Source organism: Panthera pardus, unplaced genomic scaffold (assembly GCF_024362965.1).
Source record: "Panthera pardus isolate Hobbes unplaced genomic scaffold, ASM2436296v1 HiC_scaffold_2, whole genome shotgun sequence".
In the NCBI taxonomy this organism is placed as follows: Eukaryota; Metazoa; Chordata; class Mammalia; order Carnivora; family Felidae; genus Panthera; species Panthera pardus.
In genome coordinates this window covers 91,650,691-91,678,119 of record NW_026526765.1, presented here as the reverse complement: position 1 = coordinate 91,678,119, position 27,429 = coordinate 91,650,691, and the positions used below count along the sequence as shown (strand labels likewise).

Below are 27,429 nucleotides of genomic sequence, written 5' to 3'. Positions count from 1 at the left end.
GCTACCACATCAAAACTTGATAAGCAAAAGTTTAAATTCTAGTTGTAGTGTGGAATGTGAAATCTACCAGTGAACTTTTCATATTCATAATGTTAAAATCCATAGGTTTATCTTGCACTTTGAATAGATCTTTTATCTATGCATGGTTTTGTACCATCATGTATTGGACATTTGGGAAATATGGGCTCATTGAAATATGAAGAGTTTCTAAATGATGACACATTTATTATATAATATCAAAACATTACATTCATTAATAACACCACAAATTTTACCAGAAAAGTCTGTATTAGAAGCTATCAAGCTCACATTGGTGGTTATATTTTCTGCAAAATTCTAATTCTCACTTGAAATTTCAAATTTTATCGCTAGCAACAAATATTGTCAGCTATTTCCCTTAATGTTGATGGATTATTGTGTTCATTTTCACAGCAATACTGCCAAATATACAGATATCAATAGTCAGTGTCTGTCAATTGTTCCTTAAAGTAAACATGATTAAAAAAAATGGGGGAGCTCAGCTTGCAAGTCACAATCTCCCAAGTGCTTTTTCTTGAGGTAATCATCATACTTCACTACTCAGCAGAAGTGCTTTCTGTGTAATTTCCATTTCATTGTGCAGAATATTAAAGACATGGCAAGGATTGGCATTTAATAAAATTAATGATCATTAATGATTCATCAAGGACATTCTTAAATGAACTGATTAAATTTTTTTTTTTTCCTTTAGCACGATGGAGATGGATACAATGACTACTTGTATAGTTTGGTGCTACTGTCTTGATTTGTGCTAAGGCACCAACAGTTTTACTCACCATTGTTTTGTGGCATCAGTGCAAATATTAATACAGTGAAACTGGCCAAGAAAGTCTTAGAATTATTATGGAACTAGTGTTGACCTGTGAACCTCCTGAATGGGCACTTGGGGACCCCTGACTCCACAAGGAATATGTGACCTTCACGTTCAACTGAGAAGTACTGATCTAAAATAATGGTTTTTACCAACACATACACACACATGATGAAGAAGTCAATAGAAAATGGAGCAAAGGATATTACAAGGCAATTCAGAGAAAATAAAATACCGATAGTTAAACTCTCACTTTTAATTAAACAAATGCAAATTAAAAAAAAAAAAGATAGTAATTTATAGCCGACAGAGTGACAAAACAAAAATGTTAGATAATATCAAGTATTGGTGAAGTATTCCTCTGCTGATAGTGAAGGTACAAACTGGGATAGTTATTTCAATCTGTTCGTAGTTAGCAAAATTAAGCAATCTATTTCTGAGTATTATTTCCTGAAAAAATTGTTGCCTAAGTGCTCAGTAAGAAATGCACACACCTATTTATTGTATAATTTTTTTTTATCTTAGCAAAGAAGGCAGCTTAAGTGAATATCCCTAGAGGTGTAAGAGATATAAAATTTAAAACGTATGTGTGTGTGCATGCAAGCGTGTGTGTGTACTCTTGCACACACATACACAGGCATACCTTCTAAGAGTCAGAAGTGAACTGGATTTACCCATGGCTATCTAAAAAACATAAGAATGTGTGAAGAACAATGAAGTATACACAATATCATTTATGTAAATTTAAAAACACACATATACACCATAATATCATGCACTGTCCAATAATTCACTTGTCTAAGTCAACATAGGAAGGGAGAAATGGCAGTTACACATCAGCTCTACCAGGCTGGGTTTCTATAAGGGAAGAAGAATGGTAAGGAAAGGGCAGAATGGGTAACAATGCTAACAGATTCATCCTCAAATCAGTGCTGGCAAATGATATCCTAACTGGGGAAAGGAATCATTGTTTCCTCCCATTTACTCTTTTCTCAAGGAAAATGACTACATATGGGCATCTGATGTAACAGGACTGCATATATACAAAAGTATTGTCTGAGACTCATTGCCTAGTATAAAATAGAGTACATACACATTTCAAACATATTTATTATACAATAACATACTTAAATTTATTTATGGTTGTAATTTAGGCAAAAGCTAGTATTAAGTAAGCAATTGGCATTTAGGGTAGCTTTATGAATAGCTAATTGTTTTTCTCTACCTCAAGCTTGTTACCAGAAGTTGTGATATACTTACATAGTACATTCAACTGTGGGTCTGACTAGTGGCTGGAATCACTACAAAACAATAATCCAAACATAAAATGCAAACTAATACAGTTTGCAAAAGGGAATTACTTTCTAATTTTATTTAATTGAAAAAGAAGCATTCGGTTTTTTCAATGTTGTAATGGTTGGGAAGCGTAGGAGAATTTCTTTCTTAAACTTTAGGAAGCATTTGCCAAGGTAAACTGAGGCATATTAAAAATTTTAAGAGTTTATTTGAACGAAAATCAACGCAAATGGGGGAGCACCAATCCAGAAGTGCTTAGGAGTAGTCTGTCAACAAGTGTTAGAGGCAAGACTTTTATGGGGAAGAAGTGGAAACAAAGCAAGGAAATTATTTGATTGTCAAGAGCTCAACAAGCTGTATTATTTGGGAAAGGCTACCTAGCTGTTTATGATTGGTTGTCTTTAGGTTTCGATTTCTTAACCTTGAGGCATTTCAGGCTTAGGTTCTGGTTTGCTTATGTAGGCTGCTAAGACAAAAAAGCCAACTCAATTTAATGGTCTCCTTATTTAATTAACTTAAGATCAATTAGCAAGAAAAATAAATGTCTGATTCATAGCTTATTCTTAGGAAAATCATGTTAGGGGCACATGCATGGCTCAGTCAGTTAAGCGTCTGATTTCCGCTGGGGTCACGATCTCGCGGTCTGTGGGTTGCAGCCCTGTATTGGGCTTTGGGCTGACAGCTCAGAGCCTGGAGCCTGCTTCAGATTCTGTGTCCCCCTCACCCCCTGCCCGTTCCCTCCTCATGCTCTGTCTCTCAAAAATAGATAAACGTTAAAAATTTTTTTTAAAAAGGAAAATCATGTTAAAAATCAAACACTTAGTGGTCATTTACTTCATGATTATTGAGGCACATATACACAAGCAGTAGTTTGTGAGTTGCTACATAAAAATGCAGACTTAAAGATTAAATAGCATATTATAGAAATATATTTGTAATATATGTATACATGTTATATATGTAATATATGTATATAAATATAATATGTATATATTATATATAAAATATATTACATATTATTACATATTATATTACATATTATAGAAATATAAGACATTGAATAATATTTTATAGAAATCATTATATATACACCATTGTTTTCATAAATTGCATAAAATAAGGCACTTTGTTTAAATTAATGACTAAGTGAAGAGAAATTTTGAAATACTTTTCTTTTTTAATGAGGGTTATAGATTACCATATAACTAATAAAAGCATCAGGTAAAAGATTAATTAATAAAAAGATCTGCTAGATAGGATGAGACTTGTACACATTCCATCATTAGAATTGCTAAAAATATAACATGAGGAATTTGCTGTTAGTGTATATTAGATGCATACATTCGGCTTAAACTAAAAGAAAAACACATTTCCTTTTTTTTTTTTTTTTTTGGTGGCTTCTTATTTATTTAGTTACCAAAATAAAAATGAAGGGCAATCAACAGATCAAGCTACATAATCCTGAAATTTGCAATGCGGTTTTGGTGAAGACAGAAGAGCCCACCAAACATGCCATCTGGTCCCCAACATAAGGAAAAAGCATCCTGAATGCTGAGGCCGCTACTGCAAGGATAGTGCCTCATCCCACAGCAGCTTTTGCGTGAGCAACTGTTGTGTTAAACCACTAAGATTCAGGATTTATGCAAAGAAGAACACATTTCTTAAATAAAGAACCATCACCCTATAACCATCTTTCAATTACAAGAAATGAGTATTTCACTTGAACATCAGAGGTCCTTTTATTGAGTTAAAAACATTATTTTTCACATGATTATTATCAAGAAAATGTGTAATTGGAAAAATTAGAGCACCTAAAAATTGTAAATTGTCATATTCATAATACTTTCATCTTAACGGAGATTTTATTTTCTGTACTAGCATTCCTCCCCTGGTGGTAATGCAAACAAAAAACAAAAAACAAAAACAAAAAAACAGACCATATATTCAATTAGCGCTTTTTCCTAATGCTAAGTATCTGGACGTATGTAAGTATAGGTATTTATTTGAAATTTCCAGGGGGCACCTGGGTGGCTCAGTGGGTTCAGAGTCTGACTTTGCCTCAGGTCATCATCTCGCAGTTCATGAGTTCAATTTCCACATCAGGCTTGCTGCTGTCAGCACAGAGACCATTCTGGATCCTCTGACCCCCTCTCTTCGCCCCTGCCCTGCTTGGGCGTTCTCTCTCTCAAAAATAAATAAATTAAAAAAAAGAAATGTCCAGATAATGATTTTGCACTGATAGTATTTAAACTTTTATACTTGTAAATGAGATTTTTTTTCTAGCCACAATATTGTTCATAATCAACCTCACTGAACCATGTTCTCATAGTTCACAGTAAAGACAACCCTCCTAGAAGAGCTTTTGGATGGGAACTTGGAATATAAGTTAGCCTCAGGCACAAAGAAGATATAACCATATCTGGGTGATAGCAGAAAGGACTTGAGCCTCCCAGGCAGTTTTAAATATTTGGATTGTAAAGACTGTCCCTGTAGGGATCAAAACAAAACAAAACAAAACACAGGAACATTATCACTAGAAGCTTCTAGTTAAAAATGACAAGGAATTGGAGCTCCCTGTTCTTTCACATTTTCTCATTAACGTATTCTATTGAATGCATCTTTAACATCTTCTGTGGAGACCTCCTGGTAGGAAGTATCACGAATGCACCTCAGGAGGAAGGCTTCTGAGGTATTTCCCCATGAGGGGAGCAACTCAGACCCAACAGGGCAGAGTTTATAGTTTGACCTGGCCGGTCCTAGTTCTATAAGAGATTTCTCTGGCACAACCTCATTTTTATCACCAACAACACAATCAACTGACATTCTTCATCCCCACCATTAAACACGCTCGCTATTGTACACATCCTGGCACTTTGGGCTGCTCTCCGTCAGGCCCACCGCCTTCATTCTTGCCAGCTGAACTGTCCACCAACCAGGAGTCAGTGGTGTTTGTTCTCCAACTTGTTTTTTTCAAGTTGTGCTTGTTATTTTAACTATGTAATTTAATTAAAAATAATTGCCAAAATGGAACTGGGAAAGGAGAGGGGTTTTTTTGCCCATGAAAACATGAAAAAGCTTTGAAAAACCAAGGAAAGGCAAATTACTGAAAACAAGGGATAATACTGAGGAAAATCATTAATAGTACGTTTACCTAAGGTATTAATATCCAGGTTTTTATTCTTGAATAACTGGTTATTCTTATTTAAACAAAGAAATAAAACAAAGAAAATCTGAAGTACCAATGATGCTTTACAGGTGGGGTTCATCCAAGAAACAGAATTTAAATGTTTTTTTTTAATCAATTTTTATTAGCTAACCAAATATTTAGTTCTGAAGCTCCAAGTAAGTGGTTTTCTCAACTGTCCTTCATTATTCTGAATGCTGGCCAGCCTTTGACATATGTTCAATTAATTTAACCATCTTCTTTGAAAAGAGATGGGGGAAAAAGCACATGTGAATAGACACAAAACTATAATCTCTTTCTGACTCCTTGCACCTGGTAAAGCTTCCAATCAAACTGAAACACCTAATTTCACTAAACAGCTTGCAAGAGAAGCAATACACCATCATGGGTGTAATCTGTTGGCTGTTCCAACAGTCCTGGCCTAGAATCACAGTTTCCTCTGTATTTCCACCTGTTTCTAAAGGCTTTCACTATAGTGTACTCATCTTTCTTGGTACTTGCTGTGACTAGACTTTCTTCATATGCTCTGACATTCATTGCGTCACATTCAAAAGTGAACTGAACTGTGGCTATTTTGTTTAAAGACTTCAGCCGTCTATTAAGTTCAACAGAATAGTATATATAAAGGGAGTGTAAAACCCTCAGAAGTAGAGTTTTAAGGTCTGAAGGATTGATTTTAATTCATATGCTCTGAATTTTAGATTTTTGTCTTTTTCTTGGTTACTTTGTATGGCTAAGGCAAAAATTAAAGGAGTCTTTGTTTATAAAGAGCCCATCATTCTGAAGAGTTTCAGTAAAATTATGGAAGGGAGGAAGGGAGGGAGGGAAGGAGGAGAAAAACAGAGAAACCACGAATGCTGTTAGAGAAGAAAAAAGGAAAAAAAGAGAAAATGATGTCAGTTCATTAGTAGGAATGCAAGCACCAATAAAAGTACAACAGAAATAATGAAAATACGGTCACTTTGCTAATCTATATTTTTCAAAGAATCGTGAGGTGCTACCAAAAAGAAAAAAAAATCCTTGATGCATAAGCACAGGGGCACAGTGAGTATGCTATAAAGGGAGAGGGGAGGAAGAGGCTGAGGGCAAGACTGGACCTTCTTAAATTCCTGTAGGTGGCAATAGCTCTTACGTGGGAGGAATTTCCATTGGGTTCACATGAATGCTCTTCTGTACTTCAACCATCTCACTGAGTGGACTTCAAAATGAATGTGACTCAGGACAGTGCTGAGTGAATCAATATGACAACAATATAAATATAAACAAAAATAAAAATGGGATACCCAATTACTTTAAGGATAGTCTTATCTAAAACTGTCAGGTCCCTGATGCCAGCATTCCTATCCAGGTCAGTGAAGGATTAGCAGGCAGACAAGAATGCCTTACCTGCCCCCTCCAAAACCCTACACGTGTCCTCTAAATTCTAATTTTTCTTAATTCATTGTATTATTGTAGCATGCAAATAACAACAATGTCAACGGAAGAATCTCCAAGTTTTGCTATGGGAACACTTTTCCATTTATGAAGATATTGTTGGTAGTGACAGCAAGTGTCCTGAAATTTTAAAAGCTGACATGGGATCAGTGAAACATCAAGACAAAACCAAATATCACATAATAAAAGCTTAAAAAGTACTTGCGGGAAGCAGAATACCATGATAATCTTCAATTTTATGTACTGAAGAAAAAAGTCTACAAAGCAAACATATGCTGTAGCACAAAAGATGGCAAGTTTTCCAGGATATTATTTTCTAGCATTGTGCAATATGAATTAATTAACCAAAAAAAAAAGCAATAAGAGGGCTAAATGGAGAGACTGGAAAGCTCTGGGACACAGATGCAGTAGCTATTATCAAGTAATGACTTAGCTTTTATATTCTTTGTGTTCTTCTGGCTTTTCTTAGTCTAAATAAGCACAATATTAAATCTGTGTTTCAAAATTAAATTAAATAAATATATTTCAGGAGTTAAATTGCATTGTCCTATTGGAATACAACAGCATATGCTTTGAACAGTAACAAAATGGACTTACATTTCATGGCTTTCTTTGAGAACTTAACTTCATGATTCAAAATTTTGTATAAATAGATAAACAGTGGTTGGTTGCTTCTCCATATGATTAAATTGTTACTCTAGACCTGAAGGTAGCTGTTAAAGTGGGCTAACCAGATTATCTAATTGCAGACATGCTGAAAGTAAGTTTTTAATATGAATTCAAAATCAGACACACATTAGCAGTAATCCAGGCTCTCTTAAAATGTCACCGGATACAAAAGATTCATTGAAGTCTATAGTGAAATCACCCTAGAGGAAGCAATCAATATGTTTTCATTCTTCCACTTGTTTATGTATTTATATAGTAAGGATCAAGTTGTAATTTGCATTATATTTCTATGGGAGTTATGGGTAATAAACTTAAATATCTAATTATTTTTGAATAATATATGGAAGGTAGAATGCACTAAACTGTTTTTAGCATTTTGAATACTTTGATGAACAGACAAATTCTGAAATATTTGAGGTCAACCTTTGTAACCAGAATTTCTTCACCTACGCAATGGTAATGAGGTGTTATCTAATGCACAGGGTTGTCTGAGTATTAAAGATGATGTTATCCCTTATGCATCTAGCATCCTTAAGCATTTGATGATTGTTTGCACTCCTTACTATTTTTTCCAGGGAAGAGGAAAATTGAATTTTCATTTACAAATGTGGAAAACATTAAAAGAACAAAATGATTCTTTAAGTCACATTGATTAGGCACATTAGACTCTATTTCTTTAATTTTACTTTTTAAGGTCCTTTTATGCACATGATGCACTATTTCATTTGTCCTTTATATTCGCCTTAAGAACTAAATTGGACAATTCTAGTCTTCTGGATGGGCCAACAGGGAAAGATGACGGGGGAATTTTGGTCATCTCTGCTCCCTCAGAAGTAAGGAGAAGAATACACAAAGAACAAAAACCACCACAGAAAAAATTCTACTCCTCACACAGCAATAGCAACTTCTTAATAACATGGAAAAATAACATTTTTACATGTTTTCAAAGAAACACAGTTTCGCCACTAGCAAACAATACTGTAGAGCAAAACATTAAATGCATGAGGAAGAAAATAGACTATTCCTCATTATTTTATTTTATTTTATTTTATTTTATTTTATATTTTTATACCTCATTATTTTAAAATGAACGTTTTGCTGAACAAATGTTAGTAATTAGGAAATCTTTTAAAAATATACCGATTGTATCATTTGTAACGAATTAAATTGCACTTTTTTTTTTGTAGCTTGAACTATAGATTTTTTCCTTTGTTAAATCACTTCACCATTTTCAAACTTTAAGTGGCATTTCCCTTCTACCAAATTAAAACAGGTACGTTTTTCACTTTGGCAGGAACAAATTTCTATGAGGTCATTGCAGCTTATTTTTCCAGCTGTATTTCTGATAATTATCACATGTGTATTTATGCCTCTATATAATCATTAAACAGATTTAATTCATCCATTATTTCTCGCATGTCTGTAATCTACAAACATAATGACATATACAGCGGGAAATGTAAGGACAGAAAAGATTTTTGCACCTGTCACATGTAATTGAAAGAGTAAGACATACAAACTAACTGCAAAACAAAGCAGAATAATCATAAATGATGAAGGGACAAATGCCTTGGCATAGACATTAAGAGAATATCAATTAATACTGGAAATAGGAAACCAAGGCTTAGAGAGGTCAAGTGGCCTGCCCAACCTCACATACCAGGACTGAAAGGTCATCTCAGACTCAAGAGACAGGAAGAGAGGTAGTGCACACGGTAAAGCATCCACTGTGCTTGGGGATAGTGAGAGGTCTTGTGAGGCTGGACAAAAAGGTAATCCTTTCACTATGCCTATCCACCTAAAAGGCCTCTTTCATTTACTGTAGCAATCTGAAAACTTATCTGCTCTGTAACTCTCATTTTAAATGAATTTCTTTGCATTTATAAGTAACATTTAAATATTATTATCACACCATTAATATATTCTGCTTGGATCGAATACTGAACATGTTATTTGCAGACTTGTATTAGGTATGATTTGGTTCAGTGGTGAGTGACAAAAGCCCAAACAGTAGCTTAAATAAGAAAGAAGTTGGCTTCTCCCTTGCGTAAACATGTGACTAGGCATAAGGGGCCGATACATCAGGGTCCCAGGAACCTTTTAAATTATTGCCACTGTATGTAACCTTGATCTTATTGTCCAAGATGGCACAATCTGAGTTCTCAGCACCAAAATGGAGAAAGGGATAAAGAGAGCATGTGTGTGCTGTATCTTAAGAAAGTTCCCAGAAACACCACGTGACACTTGCTTATACGCATGTGGCCATTTGTGAGTCACATGGCCATAGCTAGAGGAATGGGAGGTTGGGAAATATAGCCTAAACGAGCATATTTTTATACAGAATATACAGAATCTTATACAGCATCAAACTATCTGAGGTAAAAATTACTTAGCCACTAATCCTCTTGCTATGGAAACAGATGAAGAAGACATTGGGAGACTGTTTAAAGTCATGGCTACACCTCTCAAATATTTGTTAAATACTTGAGAGTCTACATTTATTAGTCACTTGTGGTAGAGCCACCATGTAACTAAGCACCCATCATATAATCTTTACAACAATCCTAAAAGCCTGCTTTATTTTCATTGTCACTAAGTATTCAAAGTGACAGTGGCCAGTTGAATCGAGAATCGAGAATCGCTGATCTTGAAAACCATATTGCTTACCATACAATATAACTGCTTATGCAATCTAAGTGACCATTGAGAGATTAATGGATAAAGGAGGTGTGGTATACAAATACAATGGAATACTACTTGGCCAAAAAAAGAATGAGATCTTGTCATTTGCAACAACATTGATGGACCTAGAGGGTATTTATGCCAAGTGATAAGTCAGTCAGAGAAAGACAAACACCATATAATTTCACTCATAGATGATATCTGAAAAAATAAACAAATAAATAAATAAAATCAGATTCATACATACAGAAAACAAACTGACAGTTACTAGAGGGGAGTGGGTAAGGGAATGGGTAAAATAGATGAAGGAGATTAAGAGGCACAAACTTCCAGTTATAAAATAAATAAGTCATGGAGATAAAAAGTACAGCGAATGTAGTCAGTAATATTGTAATAATGTCATATGGTGACAGACGGTGGCCACCCTTTTCATGGTGAACACTGTGTAACGCATGAAACTGTTCAAATCACAATGCTGTGCATCTAAACCTACTACTGCACGGTAGGTCAACCATACTTAAGTAATAAAAGCTTTTAAAAAAGAAAACAGAACTTTTATTCAGGATATTGATTATGACAACAAATCACAAATCTATTTTCATTTATTAAAGATTTAGTCATGAGGACTGGTGAGAATACAACTGAACCAACAGGTAGTGAGTGCCCCAGGCTCATGCAGCTTACCCACTAAAAAAGGATCTCCTATAAAGTCTTTAGTTATAAGCTGTGACAAGTGCTAGGTAAGAAAAGAACAAAATGTTGTAAGAACATATAGAAGAACCACATTTAGTCTGAGGTGAGGGGTGGAGTTAAAGAAAGCTTCCTGGAGAAGGGAGCATCTAGAATAGCAGTTGGCACATGGAAAATACTCAATGAATATACTAAGTGAATGAATGTATTAATTTACATGGAGCTGGGGGTCACTTTAGAAGATGTTTTTCTCTAAGTCTGTGAAAGCTGAACAGACTACCCTTCAAAAAAGTCCCATGTGGCTGGAACTCACACGGTAAATTCTCCGCTCTTCCCAAGCACATAGTTACAGGTTCAGTTGTTCACTGAATTAAAACAACAGCTCTTCCCTTCTCAAATGTCCATCCAATGAAGTAGAAATTTCCACATAATTTAAAAATGTTTTATCTACTTAAGTAACCTCTACATGAGCACACAAAACTTATTGATTGCCCAAATAGCTCTCTGAAAAGAGTAGCTGCCCAATAAATACTAGTTTATCTACAGCAGATCTGAAAGTAAGGAAAACATTCTGAAAAAAATATTAGATAATGTGGTCTTCTTTCAACATTTATATACATCTGTCCAAATCTGGGTTAATGCTCTTAAGAAAAGGAAAGCTAAGATCCACTGGTAATATTAAAATGTCTTATTTGTTGTTTTTTTTTTTTTTTTGCAAGATAATCACATTTCAGTTTAAGAGCATCTTGAAAGCTGCTGTCATGTAAAAATACTGGTTTAGGTTGGGCTCCTGCTAGGAAAACTAAGATAGAAAAATTGACATCTATATCTGAAATTCAGCATTGTATCTCTTAACAGCACTAATGATAGTAATAAACTAAGGAGAACTGGGTTTAACATAGTTTTTTAAATCTGAGAAATGAAAATATAGACTATGTATTATGAACTCAGGACAAATACTTCAAAACTACTGAAGCATTGAATATATAATAGATACAAGAAATTTGAGAGCCCATTTGCGGAAAAAATGAGATCTTTATCGTTTCTTTAAGAAGCAAAAATCACAACAAAATAAAACAATCTATACTAAGTACACCAACGTTAGACTGAAATAGCTACTATTTTAATTAACTATATCAATTCTCGGGAAAACAGCAGCAGCCACAGCAATAACAACATTAAAAAGAAATACATGGAGAAAATGGAACTGACTTATGGTATGAAAATGAATGCCCTGAAAAGGTGTTAATATAGAATGGCTACACTTATTCAGAAGCTCAAAGTTCAGTTCTTTTTTTCCCAAGGGTGCTGCACAATGGTGCTCTTGGGTGAGCTACTGTCTTATAAACTCTTTTGATGGAGATGGAATTAGAAGAAACAGAAGTTTCACCATTTGTGGGAAGTACTTCATTTTAGAGTCCCCATCTGTCCCCTCAAATAGCTATTTCAACTCTAAGTGGATACTACCTTACCTCTGATTCCACTAGGTGTGGTCACGTGACTCACAAATGGTCAATAGCAATAAGAAATGTCACATGTCAGTGATGCCCACTAAATCTACTTCCAATGTCTGTAGAGAGCAGCAAACTAACGCACTTTCAACTTCATGCTGGACACAATTAGTATTTTCTCCAAGTAAATCAAACATTAAAACCCAAAATAGAGGTGACACCTGGGTGGCTCAGTTGGTTGAGCATCTGATTCTTGATTTCAGCTCAGGTCACGATCCCAGGGTCATGGGATTGAGCCCCACATGGGGCTCCCTGCTGAATGTGGAGCTTGCTTGGGATTCTCTCTCTCTCTCTCTCTCTCTCTCTCTCTCTCTCTCTCTCTCTCTCTCTCTCTCTTTCTCTCTCTGTGTGTGTCTCTCCCCCCTGCTTTTGCTCTCTCTCTCTTTCCTCTCACTCTCAAAAAAAAAAAAAAAAAAAACAGACCCAAAATATATTCAGCATTTTCCAACCATACCAACTCCTTTTCCTGACCTCTATATTTCTATAAATGGTACCAAAATCTCACTCAAGCTCAAAACTTTGGAATTTAATATTTCTTTTTTTGTTCTTCCTCCTCTCCCCTAACACACAATTCAATCAATTGTCAGTGCTGCGCCCTCAAGCCCTCTTACAATTTAATCTCTTATTTTTATTTCAACATCTGCCAGTGTAATTCAGGTTCTCCTTGGGCAGTTAGCTATAAAAGCCTCCTAAGTAGTGTGCCTGCTTCTAGGCTTGCCTCTGCATTCAGCACAATGTTCACTTGATGAAACTTTACTGTCTCCTAACTACTCGGCGTTGTGTTGGGTACTCATAACACATCCTACTGACAGCTCATCTTACTGAACTCTAGTTCTGACAGTGTCAATACCCTGCTGAAAACCTTTCAATAACCATCAAGTGCCACCTCGTTTGACACTAATGTATTTTCACATTTTAGTGTCTCTTTACTTTTGCAGACTTTTACCCTCCTATTCCCCCTACGTAGACCCATCTCTTCAGTAAAGACTGGTCCCTGCTGGACCTTGTGTTCCCTCCAGTTCCCTTGTGATTTTATTCATTCTGTTCTCTCTGTCTGGAACAACTTCCTTAACATCATCCTCAAAAACGGTGAATATGCTAAATTCACTTTTAATAATTAAAATGTAAATGGATTTTTGATGTTTTCATTATATTCTGGTTGCATGGAAAATAAATATTTCTTCCTTAAAGACTCCTAAGACCCAGCTGAGGATTTAATAATAAATCATTTAAAGCCTCATCTTACAGGATGTGGATATTTTTATAATCCTTTTACTATTTAATTATGACTTAATTATTGAAGGCTTCATGTTACAGACAAAAATCCTTTGAAAACAATTAAGCATTACTATATCTAGTTCATGGAAGAATGGGGATTCTACTCATGGCATACACTGATATAGACGAGTTAATAATAAAATATCACCAAAGCAGTTTAGGTGGTTTGGTCTTGGATTTGTGATGTCTTGATGCCATTCAGTATTTTAAAATGTTTCACATCGATGTCTCGTTTTGAAGAACAGTATACTGTTCCCTGATATTTGAATTTATTTCAGTTGTTTCTAAGAGTGAAAGGGCACATATAAGAGAGGGTATGTCTCTCACACTAGATTGTGATTACTCCTTTTTTCTCAGGATCGACAATACCAGAATCCACCTGGGGTGTCTGCTCACTATGTAGTGCCCTAGGTCCCAACTCTGATCTACTGATTTAGACAGTCTAAGGATGAGGACCATGTTAAACAGCTCTCCAGGTAATTTTTATGTAGTTGGATTTTGACAACTACTGCCCCAGGCTAGAGGTGTTTGCTTGCTTCTGGGCAAATATAAATTTTGTAGGATACAACAATTATTTTATAAGGCCTTAAGAAAATGCTAGACTCCCCCATGCCCACTAGCAGTGCCCATCCCTTCTTCAAAAAAAAGGAAAAGAGAACTTCCAAGAGTTGTCAAAGAAAGGATAGTACAGAGGATATGAATGGTTTAGCGCTGGCCTCACACAAGCTGCCCGTGTTTACATCCCAACCATGCAACTTACTATTTCAGTAAATTTGGACAACTTCCCTTTCTGTGCCTAGATTTCCCCATCTGAATAATGGGGATAAGACAATATCAATTACCTGGAAATACATAGTCAATATATGTAAAGCAACTGTAACAGCACACAGTGCTAATTGTGAGATTAACTTGAAGCTAATACAAGATACTATGGCTAATGAGACTCACTTGTAACCTAAGTATAGGTGAATGCAGTGACTTTTTTCTGCACTTAGGTCTAACCACATTCAGTTAGTTTTAAACAACAACGTCCCCCAAACCGAAATGGTTCCAAATTAATTACTGTCTCAAGAAAATAAAGCTTTCAGAATCAGGTTAGGTGGCTCGGTACTTGGTCACATTTTCAAAACAAGGGGGTTTTTCAGTGAGGCGTTGGGGCAGAACAAATTTGTTCAGTGTCTACAGTGAAAATAAGGGATTCCTTCAGCCCAATCCAAACAGTAATTCCACCGGTTCCCAGTAGATAAACATGAAGAGACAATCACACCTTTAGCTCAAACTCTTACTTTTCCCCCTGCTTCTCTGCATTTCTCACCTCTCAGGACTCAGGACAGGCTTCCTGCAGACCCTCTCTGCCCTTGCCCTCTGAGGAACAATTGTTACATTGAGGCCGTGGCTGATTCTAATTCATAAACAGCATTTCCCATAGGCAGGTTTAACACCTTTGGTTAAGATGGATTCACAATCACAGGAATAGTGAGGACCATGTCAAGCAATATAAGAGAAAAGCTACAGTAAGAAACTCTGAAAGTTGAGTGGAAGTCAGAGTATTACCCTTCTTCTGTCCTAAGTGTCAGAAATGGGAAGAGACAGCCCAGAGGCAGGCTAGATGGTCATGTGGGGAGGTATGAAGAGGGAACCAGAGTAAGTTTGCCATCAATGTGATCAAGTTAAATTGTAAAACCAGAGATTCTAAACTTTGAGTGTTCTATTTTTTTCATGACAATAGCAAGTCGTTATTTTCAATTAATTCAGATTATCTCTATTTCACTTTCAACAGTATCAAAAACTATAACATCACTGTGGTAATGGTCACAAGATAATGGGAACTGAGGGAACTACAAGGCACTTAAAATCTTAACCTTTGTAAGTACAAAAGTTAAGCTGGACATGTTTTCTGCATGGCTAAAAATGTGCAGCAAATTCAATGAAACAGTCTTTTATGTAGGGGTGGTTCACTGAATTATCTACTCAGAGTCCAACAGATGCTAAAAAAATGCATTAATACAATTTCCTATAACTCTATACATTCTATATTTTATGAATAATAGTAAGAAGGCTTAAGTTTGTATGTTTTTGACATTTCTTGCGGGTAAATAAAAATTACAAATTACATAAGCTAGAGTGATACTAGTATTTTAAAACCGTTTTTTTTTTTTTTTTTTTTTGCCTAGGGCAAATTCATCTTAGAAAGAGAAGATATGGTTACTTTAACAACAGTTACTCTCTAAAGTTTCAAATTTTTGTGTGAACATGATCACAAATTTATAAAAAATGTGCAAGAAGCTAAAACAAACAGTTAATATTTTGCATTTTTCAGGAAAAACTTAAATAGGGTAGGAGAAGATGAAAATTTTGGTGTTTGGCATTAAAGGCTTAGTTAGCAGCCTTAATTGTTTCCGGAGAACACCTTACAAATATTACCCATGTCTGTCTGATGTTGCTTATAAAGGGGGTTTGCAGTGATTACAGAGGAAGGTATGGGTCATCGGGCTTTACAGAAATTCTGGTTCCTGTGTCGCCCAGATGGGTGAGGCATTACCTACAGTGTGGATAAATGTATCTCATATGGCACCAAAGGAAGTGTGCTAAGATGACACGGTTCAAGTGACCATTTATAACATCTGAACATAGAAGGTGAACTGACTTGTCTGGACAATCCTAGTACCACTCAGAGCAGTATAATTACCATGTGAAAATAAACATTGTCTTCCGTCTATTTTGCTCAACATTCTTTATTCTTCTATCAGTCAATTATCTGCATCTATTTAACAGTTTTTTTTTAAATTACTATTCAAGGTGCTATGGAAATAGACCTAATCAGGTATAATTCCTACTCTTTTAAGAAATTTTTTTATATTTTACTTATTTTCAGACAGAGAGAGACAGAGCATGAGCAGTCGAGGGGGCAGAGAGATGTCACAGAAACTGAAGCTGTCAGCACAGAGCCTGATGTGGGGCTCGAACCCTTGAACCGTGACACTGTGACATGAGTTCAAGTTGGACGCTGAACCAACTGAGCCACCCAGGTACCAGGTGTAATTCTTACTTTTAAGTGACTTACAGTATAGGAGGAGAGAGAAAGGTAAACAGTGACCATAAAGAATGTTAGCTGCTAGTGACGGAAACATATAGTGGGCAGGGTGGAAAAAAAGAACAGTGTGATCACTTCTATCTTTGGAGATAAAAAGGAGAAATTCCAGGAATTACTTTATACAGAATGGAATTAAGGATGTGAATCCAAAGAAGACTGGTAGCTGGTCAACAGATGAAACAGGAAATGTATGGGCCTAAGTACGGCAGCAGAAAACAGCCAGATACACATGAGGAACAGCAAGAAATCCGGGTCAGTGAGGCCCTGGGTGCTGCAAAGTCAGAGAGGAAGCAGCTTAGAGCAGAGATTCCAGATGTAGCTCCTTTTAAATTAGAGAAAATTGGCTATATGGTTAATCATATATTCCAGAACTCCTAGAATCTTGACTTAAGATCCAACACGCATCCTTTAAAGTTCATCAGCAAGAAGTGTGCATTAGTACTAGCATAAATGTCATATATGACCAAACAGAGTAAACATTATTTTTCAGTATGGATGTATCAAGTCATTTTTACTTAATGCTAAGTATCTGTTTGTTTTTAAAAATAAAAAAAAAAAGTAACTTAAAAGACACACACAGCTGTGGATGAAGCTTAGCTCTAATAAACAAAGGAAAAAAGTAAATTTTCATTTAGGATGACTGTTTATAGAAAGAGATCACTGGAAGGAGTAGTATATTAATGTTTAGATGTAATTAGCCTTAGAGAAGTGTTTAGTATGAAAGCAGTGTATCTAAGAAGGTAGCTTTTTTAGGGAGAAAAAATAGGCTAAAACATGTAGGAACTAGTGAAGATGGGTTAGAGTCAATGTAATCCAGGTTCTGTAACTAGGAAACAACCTGAAAATAAAAGGAAAATCTACTTCTTAAAACCTATGTTTTTAAAAATGATTTTTATGCCTCAAGGAGCTCCAGCTGTCTATAAGTACCAAAAGAGTTTTCACACACATTATATACAGGCTTTTGAAATGAAATAGATGATTACTCTGCTTTTTTTTGCGGCATTTTAAATCCCACTGTTCACAAAGTTAAAAAAAGACACGGAATGTCTACTCCAGAAATGTAAATCTGTAACACAACTTGTGCTCACATAAATCTGACTGGGGTCCGTGTATTTCGCATTAACTATTATTTGGTTTGAAATGCAAAACTCAGATGGTCTTGCTTTGGGATATTTTAAATTTTCTAACAACAAAGAATCTATAGCCATTTAGGGACGGTAATTGATGAAAATTCTTTATGACTAATAAAGACATAAAATCCTTATGACTAATGGATAATGCTTTTTATGAGTTGCTGCTAAAGCTGGGTGCACTTCTGGCTAGGATATCTAACGTGGTTCTGCCTCCATCCAGCTAGGAGACCTTTTGTGGGTCACATATTTCCTGCTATCCCTCCTCATTTTCCTTCACTATTCTTTCCTTTCCTACCCATGCAGTTATCACTACTTGCAGTTCCAAAAAACAAAGTGCTCAGATCATCAAACAAAAGTGTTATTTTATTTATTTATTAATGTATCTGGGGCAGGACAAATCCAGGCTTTATGAGCTGATGAGACATGTTTTTTCAGTGTGGTCTGAGAATGACCTGCTGCAGTTGTGAGAGGCAATCCAGAAGCTTCTATTTTTACCCAGTGACTCAAACAATTCCTGTGCATATTGAAGTTTGAGAAGTAACTCTCTCTCACCCCCACCACACACACAAACTTTGTGGCATATAGAGAGGAAACATATTAAGGTTATATTCACATTTTCTAAGAGTCATGAATTACTTAAAAGGGAAAGATCCAAACCTATTTTTCTCAGTGGTAAAATACTTGTACTGACACAACTACTGACAGATTAAGTCTCAAAGGAAAGTCATGGCTTTGCTTTGGTATACCCATCACACAGAGCAGTATGTAATAATATAGCTATGTAATACCTAGTGTAATGGCAATTCCTCTTCTCATATTCCGTAAATGCTATGCTAAATTAGTTTTTCCATTTAACAAAAGTTTTATTAGAATAGGCTGAATATAATAAAATATTACTGTTCAAATGAAATGGTTAGGAGATGATGTAAGACCAGGGTATATATAATATCTTATTATGTCTACGTTGCTCACTTTTCTATATCCTAGATTCAGAACATCTTGAAGGCCACTGCTGTCTTCCTTCTAGTGCCTAATAGAACAGAGACTACAGAGTAGACATTCATTTAGTAAATGTTGCTGCTTGGATGAATAAATGACTAGATGAAAATATAATGTACATGCAATCTAGAAAGAATGTATATACATGAAACAAAATCACCTCAGAAATTAAAAAAAAATACTTTACCGCATGTATCTATAAAATAAAAATAATGAATATAAAATAATTATCTTTAAAAATAAATAAAATGGTCATTTTCAGAGGCCTTCATCAGTTAACAAAGTGCCCAGAAGAATTAAATAAACTTATACATTTTTAAATGATTACCTATATGATAAGACATATTTCCATAATTGTGCAAAGTTGCTATTTCAAATACATTAGTCAGAAAGAAAAACTGACATTCCAAGATGTTAAAGAAGTAGTCAGTATTTAATGTGGTGGTTATTTATTAGTTGGAAAAATATATAGGTAAGGAATATAAGATCAGAAAAACAAAAACGGGGAGAAAAAGTTTTGTTTAACTGTATTTACTGCACTAACCCTTTAAATCCAAAAGCAATTATAAACATTGTGGAGCTCTCAATAATTGCCCACTGAGTGTGTAAATTTAAAATGGCAATTTCAGTTTTTATTTCACTAAGACACGGAAGAAAATGGAATTGAATACTAATTAGTGTAAGTGTGTCATACACCTGAAAGATTAGGGGGATACTGTGCTCATTATAAGTGAGTTTAAGCAAAGTACTCAAATGTTTCATTTGAAGTACTGAGTATAAACAAAAGAATGAAGTGACAAGGGAAGTTAATAATGTTCAAACAGAAAATCTGGTACACGTACATGAGTAGACTTCCCAGAGTCTCTTAGATATGATTTTCCTTTAAGAAAGGGATACACTTTTTCCTTTAAAAAATAACTTAGGAAATAAGATGTTATTAAAGAATACAATAACATAATAACGCTGAATGTAATCTCGAAACATTTCTTAAATGAAAGTTGTGAGTTTTCAGTTTTCCTCCATTATACACAAGACTGTTTCATCTAATATAAAAGCCTTTTTGGGCTTTTTTGGCTTCCTTACTATAAGACTTTTTGGCTAATTTCCTCGTCCCTCAAACAGCTGTATTGAGGTCAGATCAGTTGGAAAACCCAGGAAATTGTTCTGAGGACCGGGAGAAGGGTCTCCAAGGTTGGAGGGAGACAGCGTGGCGGTTGTGAGGTGCGTGGAAGTGAATTGGGGGAGAGAAAACGGCAGTGCCACAGAGGGGAGGGAACCCTTTTTGTGGACAGACAAAAGGGAGAGAAAAAGGGGTTGAGGGTAGCATAGGTTTTGTACAAGAGGAAAACCTCTCTAGACCACAGACAGGGGAGTGAGAAGTATTGAGTGTCTCAGATATTTTTGCAAATAGCATTTGGAGTTCCAATTCTGAGGTTTTGGAAATGTGCAACTTTCTCCACAGTGGAGCTGGAGCACACACTCCTGGGGAGAGGGAAGGTGGTCCCAGAGGGCATAGTGTGGTGTAGAGATCTCTGGGGCACATTGAGAGAGGACATTCCCCTTCCTAGAGTACTTTTGAAAGAGAGTATATTGCCTCCCCAAGGACAAAAACCCTGCAGGCACCAGCAAGAGGCTTTTCAGCAGCAGGGGACAGAGGCATCCAGAGGAAATATAGCTTTGTTGCTGCTTTTATCAGTGCTACACCACAGATTCTGCACACTGCACAGGTGTGGGACTGTTCTGGGACAAAGGACCTAAGACACAGCATGGAGAGGCTCTGTTTCAGAGGAGCCTGTTGTGCTGGGTCCTTTAAGACTTCAAGTTTTGAATCCCAGCCACATGCCAAAAGAAAATCCACAAAGGGAGAACTGACTGCCCTCAGTATTCTGTGAGGGCTGCATGAACAGGATGGGGTGTGAGATCTCTCGTCTGGGGACAAGAGATTGCGGTGGCACCATTTTCCCCTCAAGACCAACATGGTGGGACTCCAGAAAGCAGCACTGTGGCCGCTGTGGAGGTGGGACCCAGTTACACCAAACAATGATCCCCCTGTGTGTGGCAACCGCTTATTTACTGGGGTGAGACTGACTGTGAGACTGCGCACTGGGCCTCTCCTCAAGACCAGCACAGCCAGCATCCTCCATGCACCAAGCACACTGAAAATCGAGTGCTTGAAAACGACACCCACAGTTCTCATGGAAACAGACCAGGCTTACTTTTCTCTCTTCTTCTTCTTCCTTCTTTCTTCCTTCTCCTTCTCCCCCCAACCCCTGCTCCTCCTCCTCTTCCTCCTCCTCCTTCCTCCTCCTCCTCCTCCTCCTCCTCCTCCTCTTCCTCCTCCTCTTCCTCCTCTTCTTCTTCTTCTTCTTCTTCTTCTTCTTCTTCTTCTTCTTCTGGAATCAGGCTTATACTTTCTTCTTTGTTTCTTTAATTTCCTCTCTCTCTTTCTCTCTCTCTCAGATAAGGCTTAAATCTTTCTTTCTTTCTTTCTTTCTTTCTTTCTTTCTTTCTTTCTTTCTTTCTTTCTTTCTTTCTTTCTTTCTTTCTCTTCCCTTTTCTTTGGAATTAGCCTTACAGTTTTTGATTCTCTCTTTTGTTTTTTTCATTCCTTTTCCTTTTCTGTTTGTTTTTTTTTTGGGGGGGGTGGGAATCAGGCTTTTATCCCCTTTTTTTCCAGGGTTACCCTAACAAACAAATCAAAGCACATCTAACAAAGCAAACACCCCCCACTGCAAGCAAAGAGGGGTGCTGCAGAGGACTGATGTTTGGGAAAGAACAATCAAAATGCAACAGCAGAGAGTATCAGAAACATTTGCTGAAATACCAGACCTAATGGCATTAAAGGGGACAATGTATGACCCCTTTTTAATATAGCATTACTCTCAGGTACAGGAAACATAAAAATCTTTTGAAACACACAAAAGACAGAAATTTAGCCTAAATGACAACGCAGAGAAATTTTCCCCAAAAGAAAGGTCAAGAAGAAATCATAGCCAGGGACTTGCTCAAAACAGATATAAGCAATATGTCTGAACAAGAATTTAGAACAACAGTCATAAGACTACTAGCTGGGCTTGAAAAAAAGATATAGAAGACACCAGTGAACCCTTTCTGCAGAGATCAAAGACCTAAGAATAAGTTAGGATGAAATAAAAAATGCTGTAACTGAGAACCAAAACAAACTGGATACAATGACAATGAGGATTGAAGAAGAGAGGAGAGAATAGGTGAAATAGAAGATAAAATTATGGAAAATAATGAAGCTGAGTAAAAGAGGGAAAGGAAATTACTACATGAGGGGAGACTTAGCGAACTAAGTGATTCTATGAAACAAAACAATATCTGTATCATAGGAGACCCAGAAGAACAAGAGTGGAAAAAAAGGGTAGCAGATTTATTTGAACAAATTATAGCTGAGAACTTCCCTAATCTGGGGAAATAGAAAGAAATAGACATTCAAGTCCAAGAGGCACAGAGAACTCCCCTCAAAATCAACAAAAACAGGTCAATACCACAACATATCATAGTGAAACTTGCAAAATACAAAGATAAAGAGAGAATTCTGAAAGCAGCTAGGGACAAAAGATCCTTAACCCAGAAGGCCAGACACATACAGTAGTAGCAGACCTGTCTACTGAAACTTGGCAGGCCAGAAGGGTGTGGCAAGAAATATTCAATGTGCTGAAAGGGAAAATATGCAGGCAAGAATTCTTTATCCAGCAAGGCTGTCATTCAGAATAGAAGGAGAGATACTTTCCCAGACAAACAAACAATAAAGAAGTTTGTGACCACTAAACCAATCCTGTAAGAAATTTTAAGGGGGATTCTCTGAGTGGAGAATAAAAAAGAAGACCAAAGCAACAAAGACGACAAAGGACCAGAGAACATCACCAGAAACACCAACGCTACAGGTAAAACAATGGCACTAAATTCATATCTTTCAATAATCACTCTGAATGTAAATGGACTAAATGCTCCAATCAAAAGACATAGGGTATCAGAATTGATTAAAAAAAAAAAGAAGACCCATCTATATGGGGCTGACAAGAGAGTCACTTTAGATCTAAAGACACCAGCAGATTGAAAATGAGGATGGAGACTCATTATTCATGCTAACATAAGTCAAAAAAAAAAAAAGCCAAAAAAGCCACACTTATATCAGACAAACTAGATTAAAATTTTTTTAATGTTTATTTATTTTTGAGAGAGAGAGAGAGAGAGAGATTCTGTGTCTCTTCCTTTCTGCACCTCCTCTGCTCATGCTCTACATCTCTCTGTCTCTCAAAAAATAAACGTTAAAAAAATAAAAATAAATAAACAACACCACAGAAATAAAAGCAATTATAAGAGGATACTAGGGAAAAGTTACATGCCCACAAACTGGGCAATCTGGAAGAAATGGACAAATTCCTAAAAACACATAAACCACCAAAACTGAGAAAGGAAGAAATAGAAAATATGAATAAATCCATAACCAGAAAAGAAATTGGAAGTAATCAAAGATCTCCCAACAAACAAAAGTCCTAGGCCAGATGGCTTCCCAGGGGAATTCTACCAGACATTTAAAGAAGTATTAATACCTATTCTTCTCAAACTGTTCCACAAAATGGAAATGAAAGGAAAGTTTCCAAAATCATTCTAAAGCCACCATTACCTTGATTAAAAAAACATAAAAGACCCCACTAAAAAGGAGAATTACAGGCCAATACCCATGATGAACTAAGATGCAAAAATTTTCAACAAGATACTAGCAAATCAAATTCAACAACACATTAAAAGAATCATGCATCATGAACAAGTGGGGATATTCTTGGGCTGCAGAGCTGGTTCAATATTCACAAAGCAATTAGTGTGGTACAGCACATTAATAAAAGAAAGGATGAAAACCATATGATCCTCTCAACAGATGCAAAGCATCTGACAAAACATAGCATCCTTTCTTAACAAAAATTATCAAGAAAGTAGGGATATGAGGAACATACCTCAAGATCATAAGGCCATCTACAAAAGACCCATAGCTAATATCATCCTCAATGGGGAAAAACTGAGAGCTTTTTCCCAAAGGTCAGGAATGTCCACTCTCACCACTGTTTTTCAACATAGTACTCTAAGTCCCAGCCTCAGCAATCAGACAACAAAAAAATTATAAGGCATACAAACTGGCAAGGAGGAAGTCAAACTTTCTCTCTTCGCAGATGACACAATACTCTATGTGGAAAACTCAAAAAACTCCATCAAAAAACTGCTAGAATTGAAAAATTTAGTAAAGTCACAGGATATAAAATCAATGTACAGATATTGGTTGCATTTCTATACATCAGCAGTGGAGCAGCAGAAAGAGAAATTGAAGAATTGATCCTATTTGCAATTGCACCAAAAACCAAAAATTATCTAGGAATAAACCTAACCAAAGATGTAAATTACCTGTATGCTTAAAACTATAGAAAACTTATGAAAGAAATTGAAGAGGACACAAAGAAATGGAAAACATTCCATGTTCATGAACTGGAAGAACATATATGGTTAAAATGTCTATACTACCTGAAGCAATCTACACATTCAATGCAATCCCTATCAAAATAACACTAGCATTCTTCACAGAGCTAGAACAAACAATTCTACAATGTGTATGCAACCAGAAAAGACCCTGAATAGCCAAAGTAATGTTGAAAAAGAAAACTGTAGCTGGAGGCATCACAATTCCAGACTTCAAGCTGTATTATACAAAGCTATAATCATCAAGACAATATGGTACTGGCACAAAAACAGACACATATATTAATGGGACAGAATAAAGCACCCAGAAATGGACCCACAAATGCATGGCCAACTAATCTTCAACAAAGCAGGAAAGACTATTCAATGGAAAAAACAGTCTATTCAACAAATGGTGCTGGGAAAATTGGTCAGTGACATGCAGAAGAATGAAACTTGGTCACTTTCTTACACAATACACAAAAATAAATTCAAAATGAATAAAGATCTAAGTGTAAGACAGGAAACCATCAAAATCCTAGAAGAGAACACAGGCAGTAACCTCTTTGAACTTGGTTGTAGTAACTTCTTACTAGACATGTCTCTCGAGGCAAGGGAATCAAAAGCAAAAAAAATCAATCTATCTTTAATCAAGATAAAAGGCTTCTGCACAGCGAAGTTAACAATCAACAAACAAAACTATAAAGCAACCGATGGAATGGGAGAAGATATTTGTGAAGGACATATCGGATAAAGGGTTAGTATCCAAAATTTATAAAGAACTTACCCAATTCAACACCCAACACACAAAGAATCCAGTAAAGAAATGGGCAAAAGACATGAACAGACACTTTTCCAAAGAAGACATTCAGATGGCTAACATCACATGAAAAAATGCTCAACATCACTCATCATCAGGGAAACAGAAATCAAACCCACAATGAGATAACACTTCACACCTGTCAGAATGGCTAAAATTATCAACTCAGAAAACAATAGATATTGGAGAGCATGCAGAGAAAGGGGAACACTTTTGCATTGTTGGTGGGAATGCAGACTGGTGCTGCCACTCTGGAAAACAGTATGGAGGTTCCTCAAAAAATTAAAACTAGAATTACTGATGACACAGCAATTGCACTACTAGGTCTCTACCAAATGGGCACATGAACCCCATGTTTATAGCAGCACCATCAACAATAGCCAAATTATGGAAAGAGCCCAAATGTCCATCAACTGATTAATGGATAAAGAAGAGATGGCATATATATACACAATGGAATATTACTTAGTGATCATAAACAATGAAATCTTGCCATTTGCAACAACGTGGATGGAACTAGAGTGTAATGTTAAGTGAAATAAGTCAGTCAGAGAAAGACAAATATCATATGATTTTACTCATATGTGGAATTTAAGAAAAAACAGATGACCCTAGGGGAAGGGATGGAACAATAAGAAAAGCAGAGAGGGAGGCAAACCTTAAGAAACTCTTAAATACAGAGAACAAACTGAGGGTTGCTGGAGGGGTGCTAGGTGGACAATGGGCTAAATGCGTGATGGGTGTTAAGGAGGGCACTTGTTGGGATGAGCACTGGGTGTTATATGTAAGTTAGGAATCACTAAATCCTACTCTTGAAACAATACTACAGTATATGTTAACTAAAATTTAACTTAAAAAATATTTTAAAAAGACTTTTTATGTGCCTGTATTGTTCTTCTGTGAGAGTTCATTATCACCTTCAGACTAAAAGCAAACTAATAATAATAATAATTTTATCCCCTTAAAAGAGGTATTTAATTATTTTAGTTAAGTTGATAAAGTTATGTTTAATCTAAATTTCTCTAAAAGTCAACCACTGTCCTATTCCATTGAGGTTATTTTCACTTATAACCAGTGGGATAAAGAGAACTTAAAGTTGACTTGTACTTTGGAAGGCAGAATGATGTGTAAGGTTAAGGTAGGCAATAAAGTGGGACAAAATAAAGTGAAAAGTCAGGACTGAAACATTAATAAGGTGTTTCTCAGTAAAAATACTGCAAAAGGATGTTATTGTGGTTTATTAAAACATGGCAATGACTGAAGCTCTCAAACATAATTTGCCAAACCCAGATGCAATCTAGTGACATTGTCTCACAGTGTTGTGCAATTTTTGCTATTAATTTTAATTTCTAAAGCTTTATCATGACTACAATCCCACAAATGCATTTCATAACAGGCAACTAAGCTGATTTTTAAAAAAATGGTCTCTGCAACGATTTTTAACAATAAAATATAGGCATTTTTGTTCTCATCTATTTTAAACCTTAATTGTATATTCATTAGCTTGGGATCAAAAGTGTATAAATGTGCCATTTCCACTATCTGGAATTCTCTTTGCACATGTAGCTACAGATTAGAAAAATCATGTGTAATCTAAGAAGCAATTTCTGCAAATGCATGCAAAAATAAATTCATCAAACAAAACAGTATCTGGTAAACACATGGAGCCATAAATTAATTGTAAAAATTCACAAGAAACCTGAACAAAGGAAAAATCTGAAGGGGATTTTGGCCCAGTTTTTAAGGTATGGAAATCATGTTACCTGGCCATAGATCAACTTTTCATTCTACTAAATTCCCGTAAATCAATGCCTGTACATTGCACCTAATAATGTCAAATCATGGATTTCCATGTTAAAAATTACCTCTGACTCCAAATACATAGTAAACAAAATCGCTCAACTACTTAAATCAAAATTCTGTAATAGCTCCATGGAAAAAGCCCCAAACTTTTTAGTATGTGTGAATCCTAAGGCACACTTACCTCACTCGCTAAATTTGAACATGTTCCTCTAGCAACTTATACACAAGTCATGATTTTCTATATGATGTTCCCCAGATTCTCACTTAGCATCTTTGATCATGCTGCTCTGTAGGCTTTTAGTCTCCATTGAAAGGCATTTTCCAAGGCCCACCTAAAAAGCTATTCTCCCACAGGCTTTCTCATGATAATTATTTCTTCCACTAAACCCACTGTATACTGGGTATTCCTTCTCTTCAGCACACACTCAATGACTTGTTACAGGTTATTAATGTGCTCTCCCCAACAGGGGTATAATCTTTCACAGAAATCATGCTTTAATCATCTTTTCTG

The 27,429-nt window shown here is 36.0% G+C and overlaps 1 protein-coding gene across 2 annotated transcripts in view; it reads right to left on the bottom strand.

Moving 5' to 3' along the window:
• The window catches only part of EDIL3 (EGF like repeats and discoidin domains 3), a 416,155-nt gene that overhangs the window by 116,612 nt on the left and 272,114 nt on the right, over positions 1-27,429 (bottom strand). The window lies entirely within an intron of this gene.